This window comes from Rhinopithecus roxellana, chromosome 19 (genome assembly GCF_007565055.1).
Source record: "Rhinopithecus roxellana isolate Shanxi Qingling chromosome 19, ASM756505v1, whole genome shotgun sequence".
Lineage (NCBI taxonomy): Eukaryota > Metazoa > Chordata > Mammalia > Primates > Cercopithecidae > Rhinopithecus > Rhinopithecus roxellana.
This window is the reverse complement of record NC_044567.1, coordinates 67976844-67995920: the sequence shown is the minus strand read 5'-3', so window position 1 is coordinate 67995920 and position 19077 is coordinate 67976844. Positions and strand designations below refer to the sequence as shown.

Here is a 19077-nt window from a genome sequence, read left to right as displayed (position 1 = left end):
AAAACGTCTCCAGACCTCCCCAAATGTTCGCGGGGCGGCGAGGAAGGGCAACATGAGCCCTGGTCGAGAACCACTAGTCTAGGCTCTCCCCTCTACCTGGGCATCGCGACTTGCCAGTGTTGGTTATTTTCCCTGGATCCTTTCCATCCTCCTCCTTTGATCCTCACGCCCTCAAATATGACCGAAGGTCCTGTCATTCCACTCCTGCAGCTTTCACTAAGGTCTTAGGCCACTTCCATGTCAAGAAACACAGTGACTCTTTCCAACCCCTGGCCATGTGCCTCACCGTGAGGGGTAGGGAAGATGCTGAGTGGGATATTCACCTTCCCGAGTTCCAGGAGCCTCCACGGCGTCCTGGAGGAGGCACTGGGCGGTGAGGGTGCAGAGGGGTGGGGGGCGGGTCCCGCAGAATGCGGTGTCAGTGTGCGGCTAGCGCCACAGGCATGACGGGCGGGTCGCAGGGGAGGCCGTGAGCATAGCTCTCAAACTGGAGGACGCCTCAGAATCACTTGAAGGGCTTGCAAGAATGCGGACTGCTGGGCCCCACCTTCATCGTTTTAATGCAGGAAAAACCGAATAGCCTCGGAGGGATGGAGAACCTGCATTTTCTCGAATTCCTACGTGAGACTGAAGCTGCTGGTCCGGGCACCACCCTTAGAAAACCGCCGGTCTCGAGTGCGGAAATGGGGCCCAGATCTGGCCTGGGGCGCCCCAACATAGATTATCTGCAAACAGAGGATGAGCAGATTGGGAGATGAGACAGGGAGCGCCGGTACAGAGGGGCCCCCGACCCCGGGCTGAAGGAGGACAGCACAGGCGGCGGTTCTGGGACTACATCTCCCAGCGAGCCCCGCGCGGCTCGCGCTCGCCCCCCCTAGCGGCGCTGGCAGGAGGCGCCGGCTGAGCGCGGGTCTCTCTCCTGAGCATCAGTGAGCGCCGGAAGGCGCGGCGGCTGCGGGCTGCGGCGGCGCTGAGCCAGCGGGACCGGTGAGTAGGAGCCGCGCCGCCAGCCCGCCCGCCGGCCGGCTCTCTGCGCCTCAGCCGCGGCGGCTGCCGGGGTGGATGGGCGAGCGCGGGGGTCTGGCAGTCGGTCGCAGAGGCACGGGACTGCCTTTCTGGGAAGGCGCGCTGCGTCTTTGCCGCGGGGGCCCGGGTCCGCTCGGCGCGTGTCCTTGGCCCCAGTCCAGGAGGGACGTCCTGCCCTGTCCTGCTCGGCCCGGAGCGGTGGGACCGGTGCCGCAGGTGGCTGCGGCACGTGGCCGCCTCCTCCCCTCCGGGCCCGAGGGTTGTCGCAGGGACCCGGGACTGAGGGCCAGGTGGCTCCCGACAGCTGCGGCCCTGGAGGCGATCCCAGCCCTTGCCGCGGTGGGACAGGTGCGCGGACACGCCCGGCCCCGGCGCCTGGATCTCGGGAGCCTCCCGCACCCTCCCTGGTGCTCCTTGCTGGTGCTGCGTGGTGCAGAGGACCGAGAAGCCCTTGGCTCTCGGCGTCCACCGCGCTCCCGCCCCTTCCTGGCCTGGGTGACCGGGGAAGGTCTAGGGCTGCGCATCCCGGGTCTCAGCTGGGGCGCCGCGGCGTAGTGCACCTGGCGGACCCGGGGGAGCGCGCGGTGCCCGTGGGTGTCCCGGTGGTGCGGACCTGCGGGCGCGCGGCAGTAACGACCTCCTTCCCCAGTGTTCGTGCAAGGAAATTAGTGTTATGTGCGTGCTTTTTTTTTTTTTTTTTTTGAAGTTTGACTCTGAATATCTTATTTTGCTGGAGCTCCATTTGCCAGCACGTAAGTTTATGTAATAAGCGGCATACAGTTCGGAAAAAAATCTTCCTGTGAAGGTGCTCTTCCTTGCCCTCTGCAGGAAGAATTACGCCGAGCTGGTTGACAGGCTTATCCACCAGCAACCCTAGGAGCTGCAGGCAGCAGATAAAGTGTTTTTTTTGCGTAGGGGCACAAGTCAGCCCTTCAGGACAATTTTTGTTTTTGGAAGATTCTGTTATCCAGTTTCAAACACCGTGTTATTTCAGTGTTGAAGATGGGGGAGGAGGGAGGAGCAAAGGCTTGTCAATCCTAATACTTCAACAGAAATAAATTAGCTTTGCAGGATTAACTCTCCAAGCAAGCGAGTTGAATTTGGTAGCCCAAACTACAGCTGAAGCTGAGCCTCTATACTAAACCCTGACTCAGTTTTAATAATTTTTCAGTTGATTCGTTTGCCTCTTCCAAGTAGGTGATCTTACTGTCTGTTAAACAACAGATGTCTCTCATGTTTGTCTTGTCTTCCAGAGATTACTCTCGCTGCAGCGTTGACTATTAAGGTTAAATAGGAATCTTTGTCTCGGGCCTGGTTTTAGGAAGCATTCCCTGTGTATCTTCACCGAGTGTATTCTATCACATTAAGTACATTTCCGTTTATGCCTAATTACCAAGAGTTTAAAAAGTCAGGGTTGGGTTTTTTTTTTTTTTTTTTCCCAAATGCTTTTGTGTAGCATGCATTGATCATGTAGATTTTCGTCTTAAAATTGTTAACGTAAGCGGTCACGTTGCTAGATTTTCTTTCTCTAAAACCCTGGGCTAATTTAAAATGCACTTTTGGATTGTTCACATCAATAAGCTAGCATCTTGTTTAGGGTTTTGGTATCTGAGATTGGCATAGTGTACCCCATTTTGATCTGTGTTCATAATTAGGATTAGGCTGTCCTCTGATTAAATTGGGAAACTTACCATCATTTTCTATGCTCTGGAATAGAAGAATTATCTGTTCCCTCAAGTTTGGGAACAGACTGCCTGGGCTGCTGCTGGTGTTTTTTTTAGGAAGTTAATATCAGTATTTAATTCCCTTTTCATTTTTTTCACGATCATTTATTTTTCTCCTTTTTTCTGTTTCTTCAAAGTAAATTTAATATTTTCTATTTTCCTAGAAAATCATTAACATTATTGAATTTTAATATATGCTAGCCTAACGTTGTATATAGTATTCTGTTGTAAGAAAACAGACTGTTACATATCTGTATGTACCTGTATGTTCTCTTTCTGATACAGTACTTTTTTTGGTACCTTTTCTCTTTTTTATTGATCAGAGTTGCTTAATGATTATTTTATTAATCATTTCAAAGAACCAGCTTTTATTAACCAGGATTTATTGATTAATTCTATTGATTTTTTATTTTTCTGGGTCATTAATTTCTGTTTTTTATTTTTCTACTTAATTTGAGCTTATTTTGTTCAAGTTTTAGCCGTTTGAATGGAAAACTTGGCTCATTTATTTAATCAGTCCTGTGAGCGAGGCAAGGACTTCTAATTCTTTCGTTCCACTTACCTCACATTTGGCTTTAGTTGTATTTTTACTTTAAGCCTTCCAACGAGACATTATTGCTATTGTTTTTGTTATTTTCTAGGTCAACATTTATTAGCTTTATCTACCTGTTTACCTTTCTTCACTTTGCGTTCCTTCTTGTATCACAGATGATTTTCTTTGGAACATTTTCCTTCTCCCTCAAGTACATTCTTTAGAAGTTACTACAGTGATGATCAATTCTCTGTTTTTGTAATATCTGAAAATGCCTTTATTCTCCCTGTATTGAGAATTTTAGTTTCACCATGTTTCTTCTATTGATTTCAGAGTTATTTTTATATTTTTTCTAGCATTTAAAAAAGATGTTTTGTAGCTGAAAGGTTTTGGGATCTCTATTCTGCCACAGTGCTGAAAGAAAAACAAAGATTACAAATAAATTAATTTGCCGTCCACTGTCAGTCACGACTGTTCCCTGAACTCTTAGTATATTGGGTATACAGTTCTATAACTTATTTTTTTTCTCTGTTTGACCTGTTGATTCGGAGAGTTGTTTTGAAGACTCCCATTATGATTCTTGTAGGGGTTTTTGTTCTATTTCTGTGTTTAATATATATTTCTTTCTTTAAATGCATTGTTGAAGCTGTCTTATGTGCTTAAAGGTTCACAATTCTTTTTTTTTTTTTTTGAGACGGAGTCTTGCTCTGTCACCCAGGCTGGAGTGCAGTGGCGGGATCTCAGCTCACTGCAAGCTCCTCCTCTCGGGTTCATGCCATTCTCCTGCCTCAGCCTCCCGAGTAGCTGGGACTACAGGCGCCCGCCACCTGGCCCGGCTAGTTTTTTGTATTTTTTAGTAGAGACGGGGTTTCACCGTGTTAGCCAGGATGGTCTCGATCGCCTGACCTCGTGATCTGCCCGTCTCGGCCTCCCAAAGTGCTGGGATTACAGGCTTGAGCCACCGCGCCCGGCCAAGGTTCACAATTCTTATATCTTCTTGGGGGATTGTACCTTTTGGGAATAGATGAGCCATCTTATTTAATTATTTTTGTTGTTCATTCTCTTTATATTGCTATATTTGCTTTTTGTTAGCATTTATATGGAATATCTTTTTCTATTCACTTATTTTCGATTTTCTGTGTCTTCTTTAATTACTACTCTTACCATTAGCTTATAGTTGGATTTTGTTTGATTACTTAATCTTTGTCTTTTAATAAATATTGTGGTAAAATAACATACAATTTATTTATTATTATTATTATTATTTTACCATTTATCACTTTTAAGTGTACCGTTCACCAGTGTTAAGTGTGTGTACATTGTTGTGCAACTAATCTCCAGAATTTTTTCATCTTACAAAATTGAAGCTCTGTATCCATTACCCCAACCCCTGGCAACCACCATTCTGCTTTTTGTCTCTATGAATTTGCCTATTTTAGATACCTTACATGAGTATCTAATATAGTACCTCATATAGTATTTGTCTTTTTATGACTGACTTATTTCGTTTAACGTAATGCCCTCAAGGTTCATTCATGTTGTAGCATGTGTCAGAATTTTCTTCATTTTTATTGCTAATTAATATTCTATTGAATGTACACACCACATTTTGCTTATTCATATATTTGTCAATGGATATTTGTGTTGGTTCCACATCATAGCTATTATGAATAATGCTGCCATGATCATGGGTGTACAAATATCTCTTCAAGACCCTGCTTTTAATTATTTGGGTATATACCCAGAAGTAGAATTATTGGATCAAGTAGTACTTCTATTTTTAATTTTTTGATGACCCAGCATACTGTTTTCCACAGAGGCTGAACCATTTTGTATTCTCACCAGCAATGCATGAGAATTCCAGTTTCTATACATCCTTGCTAATATCTGTTATTCTCTCTCTTTTTTTGATAGTAGCTATCCTTATGGGTGTGAAATCTTTGTCTTTTAATAGGTGGCTTTGGCCCCTTTGTATTTATTTTAATTACTGATATTTTGCGGTTTATTCCTTCCATCTTCTTTTGTGTTTTTGATTTCTTTTTTTGAGACAGAGTCTCGCTCTATTGCCCAGGCTGGAGTGCAGTGGTTCCATCTCGGCTTACTGCGACCTCCGGCTTTCAGGTTCAAACAATTCTCCCATCTCAGCCTCCTGAGTAGCTGGGATTACATGCCTACAACCACTATGCTTGCCTAATTTTTGTATTTTTAGCAGAGACGGGGTTTAACCATGTTGGCCAGGCTAGTCTCAAATTTCTGACCTTGAGTGATCTGCCCACCTTAGCCTCACAAAGTGCTGAGATTACAGGCATGAGCCACTGTGCCCGGCTGGTTCATTTCATTCTCATTGCTGTGTATATGCCATTGTATATATGCCTAATATAGATATACATTTGACTTGGATCGGCAGTTGGTTGGTTGCAGTTTTCGACTATTATGAATAGTAAGTGCATGAACACTCTAGTATATGTCTTTTGTTGAGTGAGTATATGCATTTCTGTTGCGTGTGTATCTGGGAGTGGAACTGCTTGGTCATAGTCCGTGCATATGCTCAGTTTTAGTAGATACTAGCAAACAGTTTTCATTAGTGGTTGCACCAACTTATTTACCCCAGAAATATATGTGGTTGCTCCACATTCTTGCCAACTCTTGGTAATTTCTGTCTTTTCCATTTTAGTTATTCTGGTGGATATTGTGGTTTTAATTTGGATTTTCCTGATGATAAATGAATTTGCACTGTTTTGGTACCCTTAGTTTTTCACATATATCTAAACATTTTTTTCTCTTGCTGTTAAAAGATAATCTGTTTATGTGAACTCTCCATGAGTAAAGTAAAAAAGAATCTTATGATTTTAATTCTGTCCCATATTAAATTTTGGGGTTTTCATATATTATGTATTAACAGTTATTTAGGTAAATTGCAAATTTTTCTGATTATTTGTACGTCATTGGTGCTTTTATCTCATTTGTTTTGCTTAGTGAGTCCTTAAATGATTATTTCGTTTTGTTTTCAGGGATTCTGTGAGTGGTAAACTTTCTGAACCCTTGCATGTTTAAAAAATGTTTTTTATTTTGCTTTTCCATGTGAATATTCTTGACTGGGTATAAGATTCTACGTTAAAACTTCCTGAATTTTGAAGATATTGGTTTGTTATCTGCTGGTATCTAGGAAGAAGTGCATGCAGTCTGACTCTTGTTTCTTTGTAGTTAATCTGTTTATTTTCTTTGAAGCTTTACAATTTTTTTTTCTTTTTCTTTGGTGTTCTAAAATTTACTATTTGTCTAGGACTGGATTTTTTTTTTTTTGAGATGGAGTCTCGCTCTGTCACTCAGGCTGGAGTGTGGCATGATCTCAGCTCACTGCAACCTCCACCTTCTGGATTCAAGCGATTCTCCTGCCTCAGCCTCCCAAGTAGCTGGGATTACATGTGTGTGCCACCACACTCAGCTAATGTTTGTATTTTTAGTAGAGACAGGGTTTCACCATGTTGGCCAGACTGATCTCAAACTCCTGACCTCAGGTGATCTGCCTTCCTTGGCCTCCCAGAGTGCTGGGATTACAGGCGTGAGCCACCATGCCTGGGCACCACACCAGCTTAAGAGTGGTATTTTTTGTTCTTCCTGCTCAGCATTTGGTAGTCCCTTTCATTCTAAAGATTAATACACATTTCTGTGGTACTGGAGAAGGTTTGAGTGTTTCCTTGTCTCCATTCTATTTTCTGCTTCTGGAATTATTCTTACTTGGGAATTAGAATATCTTGATTTATCTTTCATGTTTCCTGAAATAATAATTTCTTTTTCTCTCAAATGTTCTGTCTTTTTTAATTTAATTCTTTTTTGAGACAGGGTATTGCTCTGTTGCCCAGGTCTGGAGTGCAATGGTGCGGCTCACTGTGACCCTTGGACTCAGGCGATTCCCCTACCATGCCACTGTGCCCAGCTGAAATGCTCTGTCTCTTTATCTTTATGGGCTGCATTCTGGTATGTTCCTTGGGCTGATTTTGCAGGTCACCAATCTAATATTTAGATTTGTTCAGTCAACTCATTAGCTCATCTCTTGAGTGTTTTTAAATATTGATTATCATATTTTTAAGTTTCTGGGTCTCTACTTTTTAAAATTTAACTTTTGAAATAGGTAAGATAGGCCAGGCGTGGTGGCTCACGTCTGTAATCCCAGCACTTTGAGAGGCTGAGGTGGGCGGATCACGAGGTCAGGAGATTGAGACCATCCTGGCTAATGCGGTGAAACTCCATCTCTACTGAAAAAAATACAAAAAAAATTAGCCAGGCTTGGTGGTGGGCGCGTGTAGTCCCAGCTACTCAGGAGGCTGAGACAGAAGAATGGTGTGAACCCAGGAGGCGGAGCTTGCAGTGAGCCGAGATCGTGCCACTGCACTCCAACCTGGGCGACAGAGACTCCACCTCAAAAAAAAAAAAAAAAAAAAGGGAATAGGTAAGATAATCAGTGTTCAAAACCAGACTGTATTAAAAAGGCATAAATGAAAGGTGTCCCCACCATTCCTATCCTCTTACTTCTCTTGCCTTACAAGCAGATAACCATTGTTGTTAGTTTTTTATGTGGCTTCCAAAGTTTCTTCATGCAAATACAAGCAAATATGAATCAGATTCTCCATTCCTCCTTTTTTGCACAAAGAGTAGCATTATCCTCTATCTGCCCTTGGCCCTGTTTTTTTTATTTCACAGTATATCGTAGAGATCGTCACATACCAACTGCTTGCTCTTCGTAGATACAATATCCCTTCAGATCTTCCCAAGAATATCTAATAATTTATTCTGTGTGCTCTAGTCATTATCTTTGCTTGGGTATGTGTTCTGCTGTTGATTCCGTGTCCCTGCTTCATGATATTGAATAAAAACTTGGTGATTCTTTATGTGTTCATCTTCGAAGTTTGAGAATTGCTGTTTTCCCGTCTGTCTTACTAGCCGTAGCCTGCCTCTTGTGATTGCTGAAGAGCTGTGGTGTGCTGCTGAGTGGTGTGTGTATTCCATACGAGGGGGTATGTTGAGGGGAAGGGTCCAACAGTTCTGGCCATTCCGACTACAGTTCCCCAGTTAATCACCTTGTCAGATTCCATCTCTGCTCGTCTTTCTATCTGCTGTTAGAAGCCTGTTCCCGGAAACTTGTGACCATTTCCCTCTGCATGACAGCCTCCTCCCAAGCTTGTATTGGGCTGTGGTTTGCTTAGATAATCTGGTTCTGAGTACTTTTTCCTTTTCAGAAATTTCCTAGACATTTTAGTTGGCCATTGGCACTCTTTCTTGTTTTCCAGGTTTCTTTTGATTTAGTGTTTTAAAAATATTTCTACCATTCCATTGAATTTTAAGATACTTGGAAGGCAGAAGTATGTGTTTAGTTTATTATTTTGGAGACAGGGTCTTGCTGTGTCTCCCAGGCTGGAGTGCATTGGCACAATCGTAGCTCACTGTAACTTTAACTTTTGGGCTTAAGTGGTCCTCCTGCCTCGGCCTCCCAAAGCACGGGCATGGGCCACCATGCTCAGTCCTTTCTTTTATAATTTATTTCTGTGTTGGGGGCCCCCAGGAATATGCTCAGATCTGGTGGTTCACTTGGAAGACTCAGCATGTGGTATACTCATGGCTGTAATTTATTACAGTGAAAGGATACAAAGCAGAATCAGCAAAGGGAAAGGCAAGGGAAAGGTGCATGGGGTCAAGTCCAAAGGAAGCTAGGCACAAGCTTCCAAGCATCCTCTCCCAGTGCAGTCACAGAGGATGTGCCTAACTCCCCCAGGAAGGAGCTGTGACAATGCATGAGAAATGCTGTCTACCAGGGAAACTCACTAGAGACCCAATACCCAGGATTTTTTTGGAGGGCTGGTCATACCGGCCCCACTCTGCCCAGCACATACCACATTCCGCACTCCCTGAAGAAAAGCAGGAGTTCAGCATAAACCACACAATAACTTAGGCACAGTGAGTCCCTCTTTCCAGCTTGGATGGTGGGAACCCTTCTGAAATCTAAGTTCCTGGATGCCAGCCAAGGGTTAACCATGCTTTTTATGAGACTTTTTAAGAATAACAGTCTTGGGCTAGGCACAATGGTTTATGTCTATAATCCCAACACTGTGGGAGGCCAAGGTAGGAGGATCTCTTGAAGCCAGGAATTTGAGACCACCTGACCAACATAGCAAGACCCTTCCTCCCTCCCTCCCTCCCTCCCTCCCTCCCTTCCTTCCTTCCTTCCTTCCTTCCTTCCTTCCTTCCCTCCTTCCCTCCTTCCCTCCTTCCTTTCCTTTCCTTTCCCTTCCTTCCTTTCCTTTCCCTTCCTCCCTTCCTCCCTTCCTCCCTCCCTCCCTCCCTTCCTTCCTTCCTTCCCTCCTTCCTTTCCTTTCCCTTCCTTCCTTCCTTTCCTTTCGCTTCCCTTCCTTCCTTTTCTTTCTTTTCCCTTCCTTCCTTCCCTCCCTCCTTCCTTCCTTCCTTCCTTCCCTCCTTCCCTCCTTCCTTTCCTTTCCTTTCCTTTCCTTCCTTTCCTTTCCCTTCCTCCCTTCCTCCCTTCCTCCCTTCCTCCCTCCCTTCCTTCCTTCCTTCCCTCCTTCCTTTCCTTTCCCTTCCTTCCTTCCTTTCTTTTCGCTTCCCTTCCTTCCTTTTCTTTCTTTTCCCTTCCTTCCTTCCCTCCCTCCTTCCTTCCTTCCTTCCTTCCTTCCTTCCTTCCTTCCTCCCTTCCTTCCTCTCTCTCTCTCTTTCTCTCTTTCTTTCTTTCTTTCTCTTTCTGTCTTTCTTTCTCTCTCTCTCTTTCTCTTTCTTTCTTTCTTTCTTTCTTTCTTTCTTGCTTGCTTGCTTGCTTGCTTGCTTGCTTTCATAGCAAGACCCTTTCTTTTTCTCTCTCTCCTTTCTTGCAAAAAAGCGGTCTTAGGCCTGCTATGTTAACTCTTTTCTGCAATATTTTCCTCTTGTGTTCCTCAGAAAAGGATGGACACTGTACCTAGAAATTACTTCTCCCAGCCAGATGGTCATGAATTTTTCACCCTCTCTGAAGAAAGAACACATTTGTGTTAAGGTGGAACTGTCAGTAGCGAACATTTCCTGATGTTGGATAAAGCCATAGCATGGCACATGCTCAACAGCCTTGAGAGGGTGTCAGTGACAGAGCACGGAGGGACTACTCAACCATTCAAAATTCTTTTTCTCTTAACTGGTCTTTAATTAGCCACTTACAAATGGCAGTGGCCCATCATCCCGCACAGAGATCTGCCACTTCCCTTCTAGCTTTCCCACAGAGCCACCCTGATCACCCCAGTCGGTGGTGTTGGTCTCTCTTCCCCAAACTGCCATCGGCTCTGCTCACAGGGCCGTTCATCACTAGCTTCTCTTCCGCGATTTTATTGGATAGTTTTTGTTGCCTTATTGTGTATAATCTTCCACAAGATTGGGAATTCCTTGAGGAATGAACAGTAAGTCATAGTTATATACCCCATGCCTCCCTGCAGGGCGACATGCATAGAGTTGGTGCCTATTAATGTTTTTGGAAAGAACCGCTAGAAGGAAGTAGGAAGCAGCCTCTTCTTCATTCTAGTCACTGCTTCACATGCAGCTGATTTTTATTCTGTGTTGAGGGTGGTGATATAAAACACCAAGCTGACATTACCTGTTTGAGTTGTCTGAGTTCTGTCTGCAGCAGATGGTGTAATTAAATGTTTTAGTTTGAAAGGCTTTTCAATTTCATTCAACCTGAGTGTGGGCTTAGACTGTCAAATCATCTTTTCTAACTCTAAAGGCTGTATCTAGTCAGCCTGTATCTAGTTTCTTCCCTTTCGCTGTTTTTTAATTTTTTTTTGAGACGGAGTCACACTCTGTTACCCAGGCTGGAGTGCTATGGTGTGATCTTGGCTCCCTGCAACCTCCGCCTCCCTGGTTCAAGCGATTCTCCTGCCTCAGCTTCCCAAGTAGCTGGGACTACAGGCATGTGTCACCACACCTGGGTAATTTTTGTATTTTTTGTAGAGACTAGGTTTCACTGTGTTGGCCAGGCTGGTCTTAAACTCTTAACCTCGTGATCTGCCTGCCTCAGCCTCCCAAAGTGCTGGGATTACAGGCGTGAGCCACCGTGCCCAGCCCTCCCTTTCCTTGGTTTTAGACCTTAGGTGTGAGGAATTGAATTAATTATATTCTCATTCTTAGCCCTTTATCATCACTGGCCCATGCAAGGCCCTCTGTTGTTTTGCTTGTTCATGCATTTGTTGGTTCATTTTACTCATTCCATTTTATCCCACTCTCATTCTCTTCTCCCCATAGACAGCTATTCTAATGAGGTTCATATAATGCTTTTGTGTATATACAGTTGACCCGTGAACAATGAGGGGGTTAGGGGAACTGGTTCCCTGCACAGTTGAAAATCTGTGTATAAACTTTGACTCTCCCAAAACTTAACTACTGACAGCCTACTTTGACTGGAAGCCTCACCCATAGCATAAACAGTCAATTAACATTTATTTTGTGTGTGATGTGTATTATATACCGTATTCTTACAATAATGTAAGGTAGAGATAAGAAAAATCTTATTAAGAAAATCATCAGGAAGAGAAAATGTACTTTTCATTAGTTCCTTGGAATTGGATTATCATAAAGGTCTTCATCCTTGTCATCTTTCTGTTGAGTAGGCTGAGGGGGAGGAATAAGAAGAGGGGTTGGTCTTGCTGTCTCAGGGGTAACAGAAGTGTAAGAAAATCCACATATAATTGGACACAGGCAGTTCAAACCTGTGCTATTCAGAGGTCATGTGTATACTGTTTTGTTTGCATATATATATATTTTTTTTAAGACAGAGTCTCACTCTGTCACCCAGGCTTGAGTGCAGTGGCGTGACCTTGGCTCACTGCAACCTCTGCTGCCCAGGTTCAAGTGATTCTCCTGCCTCAGCCTCCCGAGTAGCTGAGATTACAGGCACCTGCCACCACGCCCAGCTAATTTTTGTATTTTTAGTAGAGACGGGGTTTCACCATATCGGTCAGGCTGGTCTTGAACTCCTGACCTCATGATCTACCCGCCTTGGCCTCCCAAAGTGCTGGGATTACAGGTGTGAGCCACCACGCCCGGTCTGTGTGCATATCTTTTTAATTTACATGAATGGTGTCATGTTCTAGCCTTTTTTCTGTTTCTTAGCATTGTCACTCACCATCCATTCCTGTTACTCGGTGACTCTGGTCTTAGTGTCCACCACATTTTGCCCATCACGTCTCCTGGAGATAGACACCCAGGTTGATTCCCACCCCAGTAATGCTGAATGAACCTCTAGAACATGTTTCCTTATGGACTTGTGTGAGGATCCTTTGGGATTTAGACCCAGGAATAGGACTGCCTGGTCGTGGTGTGTGCCTGTACTTAATATAACCAAGTACTGCCAGATTGCTCTCAAGGGTGGCTGCACCACTACCTTCCCCAGCAGCACACAAGGATTCCCAAGGCCCTGATCTTCGCATGCACTTGGTATCATTCAGCTTTCTAGACTTCAGCAGTCTCCCTCTATTTATTTATTTATTATTTTTTGAGACAGAGTCTTGCTCTGTTGCCCAGGCTGGAGTGCAGTGGTGTGGTCTCGGCTCACTGCAAGCTCCACCTCCCAGGTTCACGCCATTCTCCTGCCTCAGCCTCCCAAGTAGCTGGGACTACAGGCACCTGCCACCACGCCCGGCTAATTTTTTGTATTTTTAGTAGAAACAGGGTTTCACTGTGTTAGCCAGGATGGTCTCGATCTTCTGACCTCGTGATCCGCCTGCCTTGGCCTCCCAAAGTGCTGGGATTACAGGCGTGAGCCACCGTGCCTGGCAGCAGTTTCCCTCTTTTTATTTGTATCTCTTTGATTACTACTGAACTTGAGAATGCCTTTATATATGCTTGTTATCTTTTTGAGTTTCCGTTGACATAAGTTGCCTGTGCATATTCTTTCCCCGTGTTTCACCTGGAATCTCTGATTAGACTGTTTTAGACATTAGCCCCTTGTTGATGTTTTCATGGTGCACATAGTTTTTCCCGACATGTTATATGTCAGCTTTTTGGTTGGTACCTGTGTTGGATAAAAATCCTTAATTCTATAACCTGAATAGTCAATCTGCCTCATGAACTTCTTTAGTTTTACCTTTTGACATGTCTGTTGACAACATCCAGGAATCAAGATATTTCACATAAAAATCCAGATTCCTAGTCTCTCTTGAAAAAGTGAAAGGTATTTCAGTCCTGGCTAGGGTGACTGAGGGGTGAGTTCCTGCTGTTGCTAGGGCCTGGGCTGCCTACCTACCTGTCCTCACTCATTCTCTTGACCTCCTGGTCACTAGTGTCATTTGACTTTATGACCAGCTGCTGCTGTATGTGAGGCAATACCTTGAGGATAAATAAGCAAGGTGATGATGTTCCCAAGATTGCTTGGATATGGTTATGGGGTGGATGGACTCGGCGTTGAGAACACAGTAGTGGCTGCTGCGTCTCATGACACTATTGGATGGGCGTTAGCATGGCAGTAGAATACTGATGGACTGTGTGCACCCTCTTTCAGCAGTATTCATTCTTTTCAACCTTTTCTGGATCAGCTCATTCCTTTTTGCCAAAAAACAAACAAAAAAACCAAAAAAACATGGTTTGGTGAAATTGCATGTGAGCAAGAGTTCTAAACGAGGGATCTGAAAACTTTTTCTGTGAAGAGCTATAGAGTAAATATTTTAGGCTTTGCAGGGCTGTTCGTTCCCTTGGAACTACTCAGCTCTGCTCCTGTAGTGTGAAAGCTGCCATAGGCGATATGTAAATGAATATGGTCTCTTCATTTGGTCTGGATTTGGACTGCAGACTGTAGTTTGCTGATCCATGTTCTAAACCATAGTCTTAGACTTAATTTTGTCTTCCTTCTCTTGTTTTTAAGGTGCAAGGTTATACATAACATTCTGCTAATGAATACATGGTAAGTACCTACTAGGTACTAGGTGCTGAGATTATAGTGATGGACAAGACACAAATCCAGTCTGTTCAGCTTAATGTCTGGGTGGGGAGACAGATGAGGGAGCAGGCAGTTACTAAAGAGGATGGCAGGCCAGGACACGGGAGAGCACAGAATAATTGGGCAGCAGAGATTGGGAGCAGAGCATGTCAGGTAAGACTTTCTAGAAGAAGGTGATGTCTAAATGAAGGGGGAAGAGGGTGAGGCAGGAAAAGGCAAAGGTCCTTTTGAACTTCATCTGCAAATTCCGTGAGGTGAGAGTTTAGCTCAATATAGCTGGAAAGTTGGGATTGGGTTCTGTGCTGATAGCAGGAATGACAAGACAGAGACTGAATAAAAAATCCGCGCACGGAATCGTGAATGCTTAAATAATCTAAGGTTGATGGTGATAACTCCTATGCTATTCAAATGTGTCAGAAAATAAGCAGAAACATGGAAAGCATCTCAGCTAATTTTACAAAGTTAAAATAACCCTGATAAAGAGCAGTATATGGATACTGGGGTTTAGAAATCTTCAAAAAATGAATAAAAAGAGAACAGTATAAGCCCCAAAATGTAAATTATAGACCAAATTTACATGTGATATGTATACAAATATCTTAAATAAAATAGCAAAAGGAGGTCAGCAGAATATTAAAAGAGCAATAAACTTTGACCAAGTAGATTTTACTCTAGGAATTCCAGAATCATTTGCTATCAGGGCATATGTTAGTTTAATATGAGGAGAAAGTTTAATAGGTTTCCGTTTTATTAGTTTAACAAAATGGGGTAGCTATATAATCGTCTTGAGAGATTCTGGAAAAGCACTTAGAATTTGACTTTAAATCTTGTCATTTCTTGAAAGACTTTCATGCATTGTGCCTTCAGATTGTACAGCATGGCTGACTTTACTACTTTTAAATTTCTCTGGCAAATCTTTGCCCATTATTTCTATAACTTTTCATTCATCATGTCCTTTGTGAATCCATTCTTGTTTACTCTATGTGGAATAAAATGTTCTCTTCCTTCTAGTTCAGTAATTCTCCATTCTTGCATTTCAATTGGAATTTTCAGTTTCTCTCAATTGATTGCCTTTTTTGAGAGACAGATTAGGCACTGGAGATACAAAGATAAAGAAGACAGTACTTAGGGTTTTTTCTCTTTTTTTTTTTTTTTTTTTTTTTTTTTTTTTTTTTTTTGAGACGGAGTCTCGCTCTGTTGCCCAGGCTGGAGTGCAGTGGCCGGATCTCAGCTCACTGCAAGCTCCGCCTCCCGGGTTCACGCCATTCTCCTGCCTCAGCCTCCCGAGTAGCTGGGACTACAGGCGCCCGCCAGGTCGCCCGGCTAGTTTTTTGTATTTTTAGTAGAGACGGGGTTTCACCGTGTGAGCCAGGATGGTCTTGATCTCCTGACCTCGTGATCCGCCCGTCTCGGCCTCCCAAAGTGCTGGGATTACAGGCTTGAGCCACCGCGCCCGGCCGGGTTTTTTCTCTTTACCCTCTGACTCATTTCCTACCCTTCCATATTTCTCTGTCTCAGAGGGAGATGATTCCTACAAGCTTCATTTTGCAGTGTCCCTTGTCAACTGTCTCTGGCCAAGTATTGTTAGTAGGAAGCACTAGTGGGAGATTGAAAGGTGGGAGGAAGGGAGAAGCCAGGGATTTTCCCCCTTGTTTTCTGCTTTGCACAGTGTCTCTAGGGCGGTCCCAGCTCCAGCCAAGGACTCTGACACTGGCTTGTGGACTCTGATACTAACCCCTCCTCCTTTATCCTTCCAGCTTCATGGGTGGCAGATGGGGTCCCACTGTTGCCAGTCTCTGGGTTGGCGCACCATCCCAATTGGCTTTTTAGTCCTGCCCTAAACCTTGTAATTAGTTCCCATATTAAATTCCCTCTATTGAACTGCTTCTCTTGAATTCTGTTTTCCTTATTAAACCTTGCTCAATGCAGATAAAAACCCCACTTTTGTGTGTGCACAATCTCATAGGAAAAGCGGACATTAAAATGACCATAAGTTTTGTCTGTTCAGTGTTCTGTCTTCCGTTCTTTTGGAAGTAGACTTTGGGCACAGCAATTGGGCCATGACCCAGAATGAGCCAATCAAAATTTGGACATAGGCACACACAGAGAAAAGATGATGTGAAGATGCAGGGAGAAGATGGCCACCTGCAAGCCAAGGAGAGAGGCCTGGGACAGAGCCTTGCCTCAGAGCCCTCAGAAAGAACCAACTCTGCTGACACCTTGATCTCAGACTCCTAGTCTCCAGAACTGTGAGAAAATCAATTTCTATGCTTAAGCTCCCCAGTTTGTGGTACTTTGTTCCAGCAGCTCTGGGAAAGTACTATACTACCTGTCCTCCCAGCCCCACCCAACCACTAATCTACTTTCTGTCTCTATAGATTTCCCTATTCTGGACATTTCCTATGCATGGAATCATAATCTGTAGTCATTTGTGACTGACCTCTTTCACTTAGCATAAGGTTTCTGAGATTCATCCTTGTAGCGTGTAGCTGGATGTCACTCCTTGCGTGGGCAGATAATATTCTAGTGTATGGATATACCACATGTTATTTACCTGTTCATCAGATGGTGGGCATATGGGTTGTTACCACCTTTGCTGTTATGAATAATGTTGCTATAAATGCCCATGCACAAGTTTTTTATGTGAATATATGTTTTCATTTTTCTTGGTTATATACCCAGGAGGAATATTTCTGGGTCATATGGTAACTCTATATTTAATAGTTTGAGGAACTGCGAGACTGTTTTCCAAAGTGGCTGCATCACTTTACATTCCCAACAGCAGCGAATGAAGTTTCTGATTTTTTCACATCTTTACCTGGCTTTTTATTCTAGCTATCCTAGTGGGTATGAAGTGGTATCTCATTGTGGTTTTGATTTATATTTCCCTGATGACTGGTGATGTTGAGCATCTTTTCATGTCTTTATTGGCTAACTGTGTATCTTCTTTAGATAAGTGTATATTCAAGACTTTTGCCCATTTTTGAATTGGGTTGTTTTGTTGTTGTTGTTCTTGAGTTGTAGGAGTTATTTATATATTATGGATATTAAATCTTTATCAGATACATGTAATTTGCAAATATTTTCTTTCTTCCATTATGTGGGTTTTCTTTTAATTTTCTTTTTTTCTTTTTTTGTTGATGTGTAATAATGATACATATTTATGACGTACAGAGTGATAATTTGATACATGTATGCAATGTGTAATGATTGAATCAGGGTAATGAGGATATCCATCATCACAGACATTTATCATTCCTTTGTGCTGGGAACATCCAAAATCTCTTCTAGCTTTTTGAATGTGTACAATAAATTATTGGTAACTATACTCACCCTACAGTACTATAGAACATTAAAACTTACTCTTCTCATATAGCTGTACATTTTTATCCATTAACTTTTCCCAAGCCTCCCCTTCTAATTCTATGACTCCATTTTCTTTTTAGCGCCCATGTCTGAGTGAGAACATGCACTGTTTATCTTTTTGTGCCTTACTTATTTCATTAAATATAATGTCCTCCAGGTTCATCCATGTTGCTGGGAATGACAGGATTTCATTATTTTTTAATGGCTGAATAGTATTCTATTGAGTGTATATGCCACATTTTCTTTATCCATTCATCTGTTGATGCACATTTAGATTGATTCCCTATCTTGGCTGTTGTGAATAGTGTTGCAATTAACATGGGAGTGCATACATTTCTTCAGTATACTGACTTCCTTTCCCTTGGATAAATACCCAGTAATAGCGTTGCTGGATCATATGGTAGTTCTATTTTCAGTTTTTTGAAAAACCTCAGGCCGGGCGCGGTGGCTCAAGCCTGTAATCCCAGCACTTTGGGAGGCCGAGACGGGTGGATCGCGAGGTCAGGAGATCGAGACCAACCTAGCTAACACGGCGAAACCCCGTCTCTACTAAAAAATACAAAAAACTAGCCGGGCGAGGTGGCGGGCGCCTGTAGTCCCAGCTACTTGGGAGGCTGAGGCAGGAGAATGGCGTAAACCCGGGAGGCAGAGCTTGCAGTGAGCTGAGATCCCCCCACTGCACTCCAGCCTGGGCGACAGAGCGAGACTCCGTCTCAAAAAAAAAGAAAAGAAAAACCTCAGTATTACTCTCCACGATGGCCTTTACCAATTTGCGTCCCTACCCATGGTGTGTAGGAGTTCCCTTTTCTCCAAATCTTTGCCAGCATCTATTATATTTGGTCTTTTTGATAATAGCCATTCTAACTGGAGTGAGAGGATATCTCATAGTGGTTTTGATTTTTGTTTCTCTGATGATTAGTGATGGTGAACATTTTTTCATACTTGTTGGCTATGTTATACTTGCAAGACTCCCAGAACAGCCAAAACAAACTTGAAAAACAAGAACAAAGTATAGGATGACTCATGCTTCCTAATTTAAAAATTTATACAGTAATAAGTAATCAAGACAGTATGGTACTGGCAAAATGATAGTGACATTTGTATGTCTTCCTTTGAGAATGTCTATTCAGATCTTTTGCCCATATAAAAACCAGATTATTTGCTTTTTTGCTGTTGAGTTATTTTAGTTGCTTGTGTATTCTGGATACTAGTCCCTCGTTGGATGAATAGTTTGCAAATATTTTCTCCTATTCTACAGGTTGTCTCTTCATTCTGTTGATTGTTTCCTTTGCTGTGCAGGAGATTTTTAGTTTGATAAAGTCCTGTTTTTCCATTTTTGTTTTTGTTGCCTGTGTTTTTGAGGTTTTAGCAATAAAATATTTGCCTAGACCAACGTCTTGAAGCGTTTTCCCGTATGTTTTCTTCTAGTAGTTTTATAGTTTTAGATCTTACATTCAAGTCTTTAATTC

At 43.1% G+C, this 19077-nt stretch overlaps 1 protein-coding gene across 2 annotated transcripts in view; it reads left to right on the top strand.

Annotated features, from left to right (window-relative positions):
• The first annotated feature begins 461 nt into the window (after positions 1–461).
• Positions 462–19077, top strand: part of SPECC1 (sperm antigen with calponin homology and coiled-coil domains 1) — a 316918-nt gene continuing 298302 nt past the window's right edge. Inside the window, exon 1 of one of the 2 annotated variants that reach the window (XM_030923260.1) lies at positions 462–987. The gene's annotated coding sequence lies outside the window, so the exon portion shown is untranslated. The remainder of the gene's footprint in view (positions 988–19077) is intronic. The other variant, XM_030923264.1, reaches the window with a different exon arrangement.